The sequence below is a fragment of the Delphinus delphis genome, chromosome 3 (genome assembly GCF_949987515.2).
Source record: "Delphinus delphis chromosome 3, mDelDel1.2, whole genome shotgun sequence".
In the NCBI taxonomy this organism is placed as follows: Eukaryota; Metazoa; Chordata; class Mammalia; order Artiodactyla; family Delphinidae; genus Delphinus; species Delphinus delphis.
In genome coordinates, this window is record NC_082685.1 from 32,817,664 (window position 1) to 32,831,514 (window position 13,851).

Below are 13,851 nucleotides of genomic sequence, written 5' to 3' on the forward strand. Positions count from 1 at the left end.
CAAACTTAAGACTCAATGATATCATACAGTGTATGAATTATCAATGTCCTTGCATCTTCTCTTAAAATTACATACATTTCACATGTTTGTGCTACCTGTTAATTATATACATATACTCTTATGATAACACCTTCTAGGTAAGACCACATGTTTCTGAATGAGTAAACTACCCCACATTGTAATAATTTGATCAAACTCTGCAAGTTATATGCCTCACCATTGGTTCCTCCAAACTACTAAAGTTAAAAAGAAATAGCACAAAGCATATATGTACAGCGCAATACTGTAGCCAGGGAGGGATTATGCCTTTTACAAAAGAAAGTGAATAATTTGGTACATTTAGAAATAGTATATACTATGAATTGCATCTCAGATCACAGTTTGAGATCAAGTTCCAACTATGAACTCAGAGCTCATGGAAATGCAAACAATCACATACATTCCTTTTAGGTAAGATTTGGTGATTCCTTCATTTAATTACGTTTTATTAAATAAAATTGTTTACTTGAAGGGAGATTAATAATCAAGAAAACAAAGCACTTCAACATAAACCAGGCGTTATATTAAAAAGTAGTCATGATTAAAGTGTGTAAAACTACAACGATGTCACAAGCAGACAAATCTTAACTGCATCTTACCTGTAGTAGCAGAGTGTCTTGATAGTGTTGAGTGTGGAAAAGATGCAAGTCTCTAAAATAGAAAACAAGAGAGTGTTTGCACTCCCAGTTTTAGCACAGCTGGAGTGCTCTATGCATAAGCAATTTATTGCCTCTTCAAAGTCATTCTGATGACAGTGTTCATGGGCAATAGTTACAACCACGGCCCAAAAGCTTGCTGATGCTGCTCCTGCAGCCTTCCGCCTTTGCCTCTGCACAGAGACCTAACATATGAGTGTGCCGGAGAGCATCCTCCCCCCACAACCGCCTCCTTTTTGCGTGGTTTTTCTTCTTCTGTATCTCAATGTGCCTCTCTCTCTCTCTCTAATGGAGAGTTACCATTCGGCTTATTCGGCTGACAGTCAAAGAGGACAGGCTGGCAGGCAACTGTGCATTCCTCCCCCACCCCCCCCAGCTGAGACACAGGAATGTGTTGTGAATAAAGACAAAGCCCTGAACCAGTGCAGCACATTACTCCCTGAAAAAGCGCTGCAATGATACTCTGCACTGCAACTCCGCAGGCAGCCAGGCTGAGAGGTGAACCGCATTCCCCTCACCCTCCCTCCTAGGAACGTGCATGGTAAAGTTTGGCTAGGACTTGGCTTTCCCTCTAGGGGACCTTGTTTTCTGTGGATACAAGTTCCGTTATTAACTGGCTGAACATCTTTAACAGAAGTGTCTTAGATAGTTTCCTATTATGTTAAACTTGGAGAACCTAGCTAATCCTTGAGTTGTTGCCAAAGTAACTGAATTTTATAACTTTTGAAGACAAAGATAAAGATCAGCTCTGTTTGGCCCCAAATAAATGTTTTCATGGTAATGGAAGATGGATTTCTCTAGTCTGAGTATTCCCAGAGGGACGGAATGGGAAGGGATGGGGGAGGGAGATGAGAAGACAAACAAACAAAAAGCATCAGTATCTCAGAGGTGCCAAAAATAGAAACTGAGATAAGCTAAAGTGAACTTGATGAATGAGTCTGGAAGAACGTAAGTGCAAAGGAATGAACAGAGTAAATAAATGGGATTCACTGATTTCCTATAGCTATCATTCAGTTTGATAACAGAAAGAGATCCTAATTATATCATTTATGTTTTGTGGGTTTTGCAAGTATTAATATATAAACATAGCTAACATAGAGGCTGCATTCAGGAAAGATTTATTAGGTAAAAACCTGCAGGTGTTTGCATAAGGAAAGTTAGAGAATTTTTTTCATATTAAAAAAGCTACAGGAAGTTACTGAACTACGGACATAGAGCTTTGGGTTGCATACCTCCAAATGTTGGCCCCAATCAATTAATACTATTAGGATGAGTCTTCTAACAATACAATAATATAACCCAGACATTAGTTTTCAGAAAATCAATTAAGTATAAGTTAAGATTAGATTTACCTATAAGTGCCAAAACACCTGAAATAAATTATGGCCTAAATAAAATATATATTCATTTCTATCCCTCACGAAAATAAAGTCTAGAGCTAAATAATCCAGGGCTAGATTTGAGCTCCATTATCAACAGGGATCTAGGCTCCTCATTACTCAGTCATCCTCAACATGGTCCAGATGGTTACTCAAGCCGTGGCCACTCAATCTTCAGGAAGACAGAAGTATGAGGAGAACATGCTCTCTATTTAAGGACATATCCTAAAATTGCATATGACATTTCTTCGACCAGAAATTAACCATATGAACAGGGCTGACTGCATGTCAGCGTCAGAGTATCTATGTGATAGAGTATCACTCTAAAAATAGAGTATCTATGTGAAATGACCATGTACATGGCTAAAAATCTGAGTATTCTAAAAATCTGAGTATTACTAAGGAAGAAGGAAACAATGGAATATGGGGGGAAATAAGTGTCTGCCATAGCAGGATAAAGGACAATGAATATTGTAAATGATACCACAACATCTATTCTACCTTTATCCTATTGGATAGCTGCAGTGTAATTTAGGGAATTGTTTCCATCTCCAGCAGGGGACCCTGTGTATTCTAAGCCAATCATGGTAATAGCATCATGCTTGCAAGAGACTGTTAAGGAACAGAGAGGCCTGAGCCATTCAGGGCAGTATATTCACTTGGTGGCAGTTATTGGTTCAAGGATAATATATTTTTTAACCCTGACCCAATCGGACTGAAGGGAAGAAGAATTGTTCAGCATGGAAGAAAGGATTTAGGATCCAGTTTTAGGGTGAATATGACAACTAAGAGAAAGAGAAATAAAATGGGTATTTGAAGAAATCAAAGAACTTTTGGATTAGTCAACTCTGAAGCCAGCAGTAACTCTACACTTCTTGTTATATGCACCAATATGTTACAGTTTTTAAAGCCACTCTGATATACTTTTCTGTTAGTAACTAAAAGCATTCTCAATTCTATATGACTCAAGTACTGTTATTAAGCATTTAGTATATAATTCCTATAGTTCGTTGTCCTGAATCTTAACATCGTGTGTGAAACTCCATGGCTCAGTAATATCCTTCCTGTTTTTTTAATTAAAAATAGGAAATATAAAGGACATATTAAAGCTCTACTTATACCAGACTTTCAAACTTTCAATTTATTTATTTGAAATGGTATCTAAGAATTTAATTTCTAATTTTTCTAACAGTTTAATTTGACATTCCATTGGGATTATTAGAAATCCAATTTGTTGATGAGTTGGGGACTTGTCACAAGCCCGGTAGATTTAAATAACTGTTGTTTTTGGTTATAATTATTACATCTCAGGATTTCACGAGAATAATAGGCTATCCTGTGTGTTTCTGATCTCACGTAATTGCATAATAATTCATGTATTTTAATAACTAACTGTTGTCCACGGGTATATTTACCCTATGTCAGATCCTGCTATAAGTATTTATAATATATGAACTCATGTAATCTTCACAGCAGCTTAATGAGTGGTATACTATTAGTATCCTCATTTTAGTAATTAAGAAATAGAATTGTATATATAACCAAAACTGGCAGAAGACAAGAAATAGGAAAATCTGAATATTCATATGTCAATTAAGGAAACTGATTTTGCAATAAAAGTCCTTCCCACAAACAAAACAAAACGCTCTAGGCCCAGATGACTGTACCTGTCAATTCAACATTCAAGGAAAAAATGACATCAATTGATACCAAAACTTTATAAGCAGATATTCTTAAGAATAAATTTAACAAAACATTGCAATACATGCACAATGAAAACTAAAAAACATTGCTGAGAAAAATCAAGGACTAATTTCAGGTGCATTGCCTGGAAGACTTAATATTGTTAAAATGCCAATTGTCCCTAATAGACCCATAGATTGAACATATTTCCCATTAGAACTGTGGCTGGATTTTTGAGGAAGGAACAAGCTTATTCTTAAATGCATATGGAAATACAAGGGATCTAAAATAACCAAAATAATCTTGTGAAAGAAACACAGAGTTAAGGGACTAACATTACCTATTTGAAGACTTATAACAAAGCTACATGAAGCAAGACAGTGTTGTACTAATGTAAGTATAGATATAAAGATTAAATATCTGAATAGAGACTTAAGAAATAGTTTTGCACATAATGGTCAACTGATTTTAAACAAAGTTTCCAAGGTAATCCAATGGTGAAAGTATAGTCTTTTCAACAAGACAAGAGAACATCTTCAAAATCTCAGGGTTAGACAAAGAATTTTTGTACAGGATCAAAGAGCAGAAATTATGAAATAAAAATTTTATAATTAGACTTTATCAAAATTAAAAACTTCTGCCATTAAAATGACCCTATCATTAAGAAAATGAAAAGATAAGTCACAATGTTTGAGAAGATACTTCTAACACTTAGATCTAATAAAGACATATTCAGAATATTTAGATATTGTACAACTCGATAATTACAAGAGTAATAATTTGATTTTTAAATGAATGGGCAAAGAGTTAAATAATACTTAACAAATGGCCAATATGCACATGAAAAATACTCAAAGTCATTAATTGTCAGGGAAATGCAAAATAAAAGCTTAATGAGATTAGTACACCCCAACTAGAATGGTTAAAATTCAAAGGACTGATGTTATGCTACTAAGTATTGGTGAAGATGTATATAAACTGGATCTCTCATACACTGCCATTTTAGAGAGTTGTTTAGCAGCTACTAGTAAAGTTAAACATGCATGATCCAGGAATGCCATTGTTCAATATAATACCAAAAAGAAATGAAAAACAAAATAATGTCCACAAAAAGACTTGTGCACAAAAGTCCATAGCAGCTTTTTATTAAAAACCAAAAAATAAACTGGAAAAAAAAATTTCCGTCAACACATGACTAAATATACAAAAGTGGTGTACTTATACAGTGGAATACTTCTCAGCTATAAAAAGGAACATGCTATTAATAGAGGCAACACGCATGAATTTGTAAGATTCTGTAAGATTGCACTTATGTACGATGCTGGAAAAATGAAAATCAATGTAACTGACAGAAAAAAAGATGAATATTTGCCTGAGGCCAGGGTTTCTGCAGGTATGGGATGACAAGGAGACACCAGCTACAAAACAGGACTGAGGAACTATTCTGTCTTGATTGTGGTGGTGATTACAAAGGAGATGTATATATATATATACTACTTCAAACTCATCTAATTGCATACTAAAAATGAGTATATTTTATTTTATGCAAATTATAGCTCAATAAAGTTGACTTAAAAAGAAATGAGAGAGAAACTGAGCCACTGACCATTAAGTAACTTGCTGGAGATCACACAGTTAGTAAACAGCAGAACTGTAATTTGAACCCTAATTTAATCTTTTTCCTCTTAATCACTTATTTACACTGACTCCTGGTAAGTTTAAAAATATTTTTAATTGCAAGAATGAGGAATTTAAGGTAAATGATAGGACAAGGAAAGAGGAAAGAAGAGAATGGTGGGCATTCACCTGAACAAGAATCTGAATGCCATTCCAATTTGAGGTAATTCCAGGGATGAGCTCCCCCACCTATCTTTCTTCATGGTATCTTTCTAAATATTTTGACTCTCACTACAGATGACTGATTCTTACTCTCTTATCTGTGAACTTATTTTGAGTTTCCGCTGATTTGTCTTAGTCATTGTCTTAGCTCAGGCTGCTATAACAGAATACCAGAGACTGGGTGGCTTGAACGTCAGACATTTATTTCTCATAGTTCTGGAGGCTGGGAAGTTCAAGATCTATGTGCCAGCAGACCTGATGTCTGGTGAAGGCCTGCTTCTGAGTTTGCAGATAGCCATCTTGTCCTTATATCCTTACATGGCAGAAAACAAAGGGAGAGATCTCTTGCCTCCTCTTTTTATAAGGACATTAATCCCATCGTGGAGCTCCACCCTCATGACCTGATCTAATTCTAATTACCTCCCAAAGACTACACCTCCTAATATCATTCCATTGAGGGTTGGGGTTTCAACATATGAATATGGGGGGGACATAAATATGCACTGCATAATAGTCATTATTTCTGCTTTATAATAACTTCATTTTGCCACAGTCCATCATGAAGTACCCCTTTACAGATAGATCTCTTTCTGCATAATGTTTTCCATTCTCTCTAGTTCAAATTCCCAAGAAAGAAAATCTGATGGGCCCAATAAATTTGGGCTAATCCACAATAGCTTTGTCATAGGTCACAGGCAAGCTATCCTTTCCTTGGGAGTGGTACCCATGCTTAGATCCATTAGGTGTGGCACACAAGATGAGGATTATGTGGTAAAAACATGGCTGCCTGGATGGAATTATGAGTGGGATAAATGCCATTAGTAGCATATCTATTATGCTATATCAGTTTCAGTTTCCTCTGAAATTACTGTCTACATTTGGAAAAAAAGTATATTAATATATTTATAAATGTATGTATGCAAACATATAAACACACATACCTAAACACACACATAAAGAAATATATTCCTCTTGACTGATGACTTTACAGTTTAAGTCCAGATGAAAGCCTCATATTCTTTCTTTCCCCTATCCTCATCCTATTTATTTTTATTAAATTGCTCCATTCTGCAACTTTCAAAAATGTGCATGTATCTGTGCATGCGTGTGTGTGTGCAGTCAGACTTAAAGATAAGTATTTTATTCCTCTTAGATATCACAGAAAAATAATGTAAAATGTTCTACCTCTATTTCTTTTCTATTGCTGTAGGATTCTTGACATGCAAAAGATTGCTTTTAACTTTTAAGACTCTTAAAGAATACTAAATTTTAATTTGCAGACCCATCCCAAGACTCCCACACTCAAAACTCCTGCACAAGTCAAATTAGTGAATGATGACCCATAAATAGATAATTAGAACAACAGAGAGGCTAATAATAAGTAAACATTAGTCATGCCTACTGAATGGGGTGAGAATAGTTCATCCCACTCAAAATTCTGCTTAGCAAATTAATTTCCAATAGCATAAGGAAAGCTCATTATTTCATTTGCCTTCTTGAATTTTGTTTTCTGAATAAATGGAAAAAAAACAATACAACTATAAAATTGTGAAATAAAGAGAATTTAGCCTCACTAAAGCTAAGTCTGAAAAAGCAATCCATATTCATTTATAGAACATTTGAAAAACACAGTAAAGCACAAATTAAAAAGAGCAAGGGGCTTCCCTGGTGGTGCAGTGGTTGGGAGTCCACCTGTCAACGCAGGGGACGTGGGTTTGAGCCCTGGTCCGAGAGGATACCACGTGCTGCGGAGCAGCTAAGCCCGAGCACCACAACTACTGAAGCCTCCGTGCCTAGGGCCCGGGCTCCCCAGCAAGAGAAGCCACCGCAGTGAGTAGCCCCCGCCCGCCGCAGCTGGAGAGAGCCCACAAGAAGCGGCGAAGACCCAGCGCAGCCAAAAATAAATAAATAATTAATTAATTGGGGGGAAAAAAAAAGAGCAAGAGCAGATGTAACCCACCATGAAGAGATAAATATTGATAACATATCGGTATTGATTCTACTATTCTCGTGTGAGTATATAATAATCTGATTGCTCTGTGCACACACATTCAAAATCTAATTTGTTCATTTAACTAATAATCTCCCACAGAACATCTCCCATAGCCATAAATATACATCTTTTTGACAGTTTTTAACTGTGGAATATTCTAGCCTATGGATGTAACATACTTAATTTAACCAATCCCTTGTTAAACATGTAGATTGTTTCTCCTCTTTTGTTATTACATAACACTGATAAACAGTTTTATGTATTCATTTTTGAGCACATCAGTGATTTTCTTTTTCCTTTGAGTTCTAGAAGAGAAATTTCTAGATTCAGTGTATGTGCTAATCTTTTGATATATCTGCCCCCTTCCCATCCCTCATTCCCTAAGGCTGTAAAAATTTACAGATTTTCCTAGTATATGGGAAACCTGTTTATTCACATCTTTGCCAACACAGAGTACACTCATTATTGTAGACCCTGCTCATTTTCCAGTTTGGTTGTGAAAATGCTATGTCATTGTTTCAAGCAGCATTTCCTTGACTGCTAGAGAGGTTAGACATTTTGTTAATTGGTCATTCTTGCTTTTTCATGCTGTGCCATTTTGAATAGTAAATGTGAATTTGTTACTACAAACTTGGCCTTATGCTTCATGAACTAAATACTTGTATTGCACTGAGTACTAAAAATGACAGGAAATATATTGCCTATGAGGATATTATTTTCAATTGATAGACACTGTCATACATTTTGATAAAATTAGTTAATATAAAAATAAATTTCCCTGTAAATTCTGACGCCTTGTTTAAGTTTTCCCTTCTAGAGACAGACTAGTCTCTACTCTTTATACTGATTCATATAATGTTTGAAAAAAAACCCTCTCATTTACTGCCTCACTCCTTGCCCCACCCTTCTCTTGCTCAAACAAAACATGAATAATTTCCACTAATTTCTTGCATGATATGGTTTACAGGCCTTTTCTAATTCTCACTACAGTAAACTGAACTCACTATAGTTCATCAAAATTCTTCAAAAAATTCTGTCCAGATGCAGTATATAGCTTCATTTCTGCCTACCTAATATCATTCTCCTGTTTCTGGTAACATCTAGACTTCCTTTTGGATACTACCCAATCTTGCTCTCTTTTAAGTCATCCTTGTGTTCAAATGATTGAGGTGGAATGGATGGAGTGGAGTCCAACCATTGGCCACAGCAATTGCTTCAGAGATGGACACATGAGCTTAAGATGTGCCTTTCTGAGCTAACCTGGCACTGAAATTGCAACTACTGAGGGAAAACAATCTCTCTATCAGCATTGCTAACCTACAGATATAATGTTGGAGTCATGGGTAGCTCTCTTGCTATATTACATGTATTTTATCTGAGGAATAGTCTACTGCAGAGAAAAGGTGAGAAATAGGAAGAAACAGATCTCTCACACCACCTAGACCCAGTTGAGATGGAAGCCTATCCTTGGACTTTTCAGCTATTGCAGACATAATTCCCTTTTACTTAAGCCATGTGAGTAAGATTTCTTTGTATTACAACTTAAAAAGCTTAACACAAGAGATAATCCTAAGGAAGCCTGTCGAATGTAGACACTGTTTTGCTGGAGCTGCCTAGGATTCAGCCATCTTGACTTACCGCCACCAGACATCTCCCCTCTTCTATTACCCCTGAGAAGGAGGTTTATTGTACCTAAATGCATGACGAAATTCCTGCTTTTATTAAATTTTATCTCATTAGTTTCAGAAATCAGCTATCCTATGTGACTTTGGGATTTAAAGCTTTGATAAACAAGCTTTTACTATCTTCATCCACAGTATTTATTTCAAAATGTTGAACAGGATAGCTATGTATGGCAGGCCATTAGAGACCACCTCCAGATAGAAACGGATCTATTAATTAGTACTCTGTGTGTGGTTGTATAGTTACACAACTACATACTCTATCAGGATATCAAATTGGCAATTTCAACTGAGGCGCAAAGACAGAGTAGATATAAAATTACACAGTCTGGAATTATCAAAGGATTTAACTCAAAAATATCTGAGCCACAATGAGTTATAAAAAGGAGAAAAAATGATGATAGAAGAGGATTTCTTTGGGGAGAGTTTCTTTGGGAAAATGGTGCTGTATATTCTACCCCCACAGGGATTGAGGGGTGAGTGATGTGAAACAAATCAAAAGAGGGAAGGTTATCATGATATTGCAGTTTATAATAAGAAGTATGTATTTGGTCTACGTTGCTTTCTGGCACAGAGCTCCTAAAACTCTTGGAATTTCCTAAGTGTCGAGAGTGATACAGGTGTCTTTTGTTATGTCAGTGATGACTTTTGGACTGCACCTAAGGATGGGGCTGGATGCCAGGAGAACCAGCTGTGTGATTAGAAGGTTAGAACTTTCAGTCCCATCCTTAACCTTTGGGGAGGGGAGAGGGGCTGGAGGTTGAATCAATTGCCAATAGCCCACAATGAGATGTCATCTCACACCTGTCAGAATGGCTATCATCAAATAGAACACAAATAACAAATGTTGGCAAGGATGTGGAGAAAAGGGAACCCTTGAATACTGTTGGTGGGAATGTAAATTGATGCAATCACTGAGGAAAACAGTATAAAGCTTTCTCAAAAAATGAAAAATAAAACTACCATATGACCCAGCAATTCCACTCCTGTGTATATATCTGAAAAAAGCAAAATTACTAATTTGAAAAGATACATGCACCCCAATCCAATGTTCATAGCAGCATTGAAAAAAAATTGCCAACAGCCAATGATTTAACCAATCATGAATATGTAATGAAGTCTTCATGAAAACACAAAAGAACTGGGTTCGAAGAGCTTCCAGGTTGGTGAACACGAGGAGGTGCACCTAGACGGGCATGATGCCCCTTCCCACATATCTTGCCTTGTGAATCTCTTCTGTCCGGTTGTACCTGAGTGATATCCTTTTATGATAAACCAGTATTCTAGTAAGTAAAGTATTTTTCTGAATTCAATGTGCCACTCTAGCAAATTAACCCGAGGAGGGGGTCTTAGGAACCTCTTATTAATAGCCAGTCAGAAGTACAGGTAACAACATGGCCTTGCAACTGATTCTGAAGTAGGGTGGCAGTGAGGAGTAGTCTTATAGGACTTAACCTGTGGAGTCTGATGCTATCTCCAGGTAGATAGTGTCAGAATTGAGATGAATTGTTGGACACCTACCTGGCATCCTGAGAACTGCTTATTAGTGTGGGATCCCACCCCACATTGGAATTGATACCTGAATCTAGTTATACAGGACTGAAACTGATGGAAGCCACAGCAATTCAGAGGTTTTTTTGCTTCAGAAATCTAGATGATTGGAAATGGGCTGCCTAGCTGGTGGCAAAACAAAGGAGTGTTTTCTATTGATCTGGAATTTGCCAACTTGCACTCCCATAATTTGTCAGAGCACAAAATGTGTACGTATTTTCCATGGCCAGATGTGCAGTTGGAAAGAGAGAGAGACAGAGACAGAGAGACAGAGACAGAAAGAATGAGAATGAGAGGGAGATGGAATGAGACAGGCAGGACAGGCAGGATTGGAGCCATTTAAAAACATTTCCAAAGGGGCGGGGGGAGGAGGGATAAATTGGGAGATTGGGACTGACACATACACACTACTATATATAAAATAGATAACTAATAAGAACCTACTGTATAGCACAGGGAACTCTACTCAATACTCTGTAATGACCTATATGGGAAAATAATCTAAAATACAGTGGATATATGTATAACTGATTCACTTTTCTGTACAGCGGAAACTAACACAACATTGTAAATTAACTATACTCCAATAAAAAATTAATTATAACAATAAAAACATTTCCAAGAAGAATGGCTGAAGAGCAACAGTGAGATTCTGGGTAGAGGGCACTACCTAAAGCTAACCCGGAAACCAGAGGCTGAGTGGGCTTTAGCCCAACCAGAGTAACATGCATTATCCAGGAAATGCAAATTAAAGTTTACATTGTGGACTTACAGAGAAGCCACAGAAAAATTCATGAAGGACTCATCTTTCAGCCCTTCTGAGATGTGAAGAATGTGAAACCATCTTAATATATGCTAGACAAGTAAGAGTTTTCCTGCCCTTTGATATATCATTCCTCTCCCTTCTTTGATTTTTAGGGTGTCAGAAAACTTCAGTAAGCAAGATGAGGTGGAAGAGAGAAGGACCATGTCCCTTTCCTCAGCTTTCCAGCTAGAATGTCCTGTTGGGGTGTGAGGAAAGATTATTTCAACTACTTTGAATGAAATAGAGAAGTTTTTATTATTATATGAACGTATATTTAATTTCTGAACTGAGTTTGTATTTGCAGCTTAAAGTGCCTGCTAAGAGGGTTCAGAAAAGTCAAGGAGCTGCCCAAGTTTTTAACTAGGGAACTGCAAGTACAGTTGGCCCTCTATATCTGCAGGTCCCAAATACAAGGGTTAAACCAACCATGGATGGAAAGCATTTGAAAAAAATTTCCAGAAAGTTCCAAAAAGCAAAACTGGAATTTACTGCATGCTGGCAACTATTTATATAGGCTTTACATTGTATTACGTATTATAAGTAACCTAGAGATGATTTGAAGTATATGGGAGGATGTGCATAGGTTATATGCAAAGGCTACACCATTTTATATGGGGAACTTGAGCATCCCTGGATTTTGGTATCTACCAACAAAGGGGTTGCTCTCCTGGAACAAATTCCCTATGGATACCAAGGGACCACTGTAGGTCTGTCCCTCTCTAAATAAGTTTAAAGGACCAGTGAGGGGTAAAAATAAAGATGCTTTCTGGTTTCATCACATAGGTTCTGTTTCTTCAGTGTACTAGTATCTTCCTTCACTAAAGCCTCATTCCTCCATTTTATATTCATGGGTGGGGTAGAAAACATCGACAACAGCCTTACTGAAATTCAGATATTCTCTCTGCATTCTCTTCATCACTCTAAATTGGGTAGACAATTTAGGAACAGAAATAATGTTAGTTTGAATTGACTAGTTTCAGTGGAACCATGTGGCTGCCAAACAAGCATCACTTTTTTTTCTGAATATTTATAAATGTTCTGATTAATACTTCATTCTAAAGTCACCAAAGTAACTGACGTCAAGTTTAGTCAGCTCTGATTCCTTACTTTCAATATTAGGATAATTTGAATGTGTTTCTTAAGTGGTTTTGTCAGCATGTAAAGGCTTATGAATGGCTTTCCTGAGGACCTGTGAAGATGAAGATCCATGTTAAGTTGATAAAATTTTCTGAAACCACAGAGATCAGTTGAGACAAATCCCTGTTTATTTTGTTGTTGTATCATTTCATTGTTGAGAGTGATTTGGTTAGACAGTAAGTTTTCAAATACAATATGCACTTCTGAAAATACTTTAAAATATTAATGATAAGTTTAATGACACTAACCCTCAAGTCATCTAACTTTGTTAAATGTTTTTGTTAATCCAGAGGACAAAGTGATTTGGCTTGATTACTTTCACCTTAGCTGCCTATGGAATTTCACAAATATTGTCTTAAGTAGCTACACTGTCATAGAACTACACTTTTTCAAAATTTGTATAGTGGTTCGTCTAGGAGGGCAGCACTGAGGATATCGACAGAGTAGAAGGATAAAGCTGATCTTTACAAAGCCACTATTTTAATCATTCTATTTATTCTACATTTCTTAAATTGGCAATTTTACAATTGACCAGACTGCTAAATTAATTAGAATGATTTTTTTTGTATAGGCTTTTAAAAAGAAGTCCTACATGAAGAAAAAAATTAAAACAATGCAAAAAGCTTTCACAGCAGAATTCCTGACACATAGTAGACACTCAGTAATACAAATAGAGTAATTAAAGAAGTTTAAAGGAATTTAATAATAAAGTAATTTCAAAGCAATACCCTAAATACAGATCCTGTCCCATTCCTTCAAAATATATCTCTGAATAAATAGAATGAAGTGTTTGTATATATTGAACATATGACATTGCCAATATTCCAACTTTGTTAAAGGCTTTATTGAGGTATAATTGATATGCAGTAAACCATACCTCTTTAAAGAGTTCAATTTGACAAGTTTTGACCAATGAAATCATGATCACAGTCTAGATAATGATCGTGCACATTTTCCCCTAAAGCTTCCTCTGTCACTTTGTAATGCCTCCCTCTTGTTCCAAACTTTCTTGCATCCCCAAGGCAATGACTGGTCTGCTTTCTGTCACTATAGTTAAGTATGCATTACTGAGAGTTTTTTATAAATG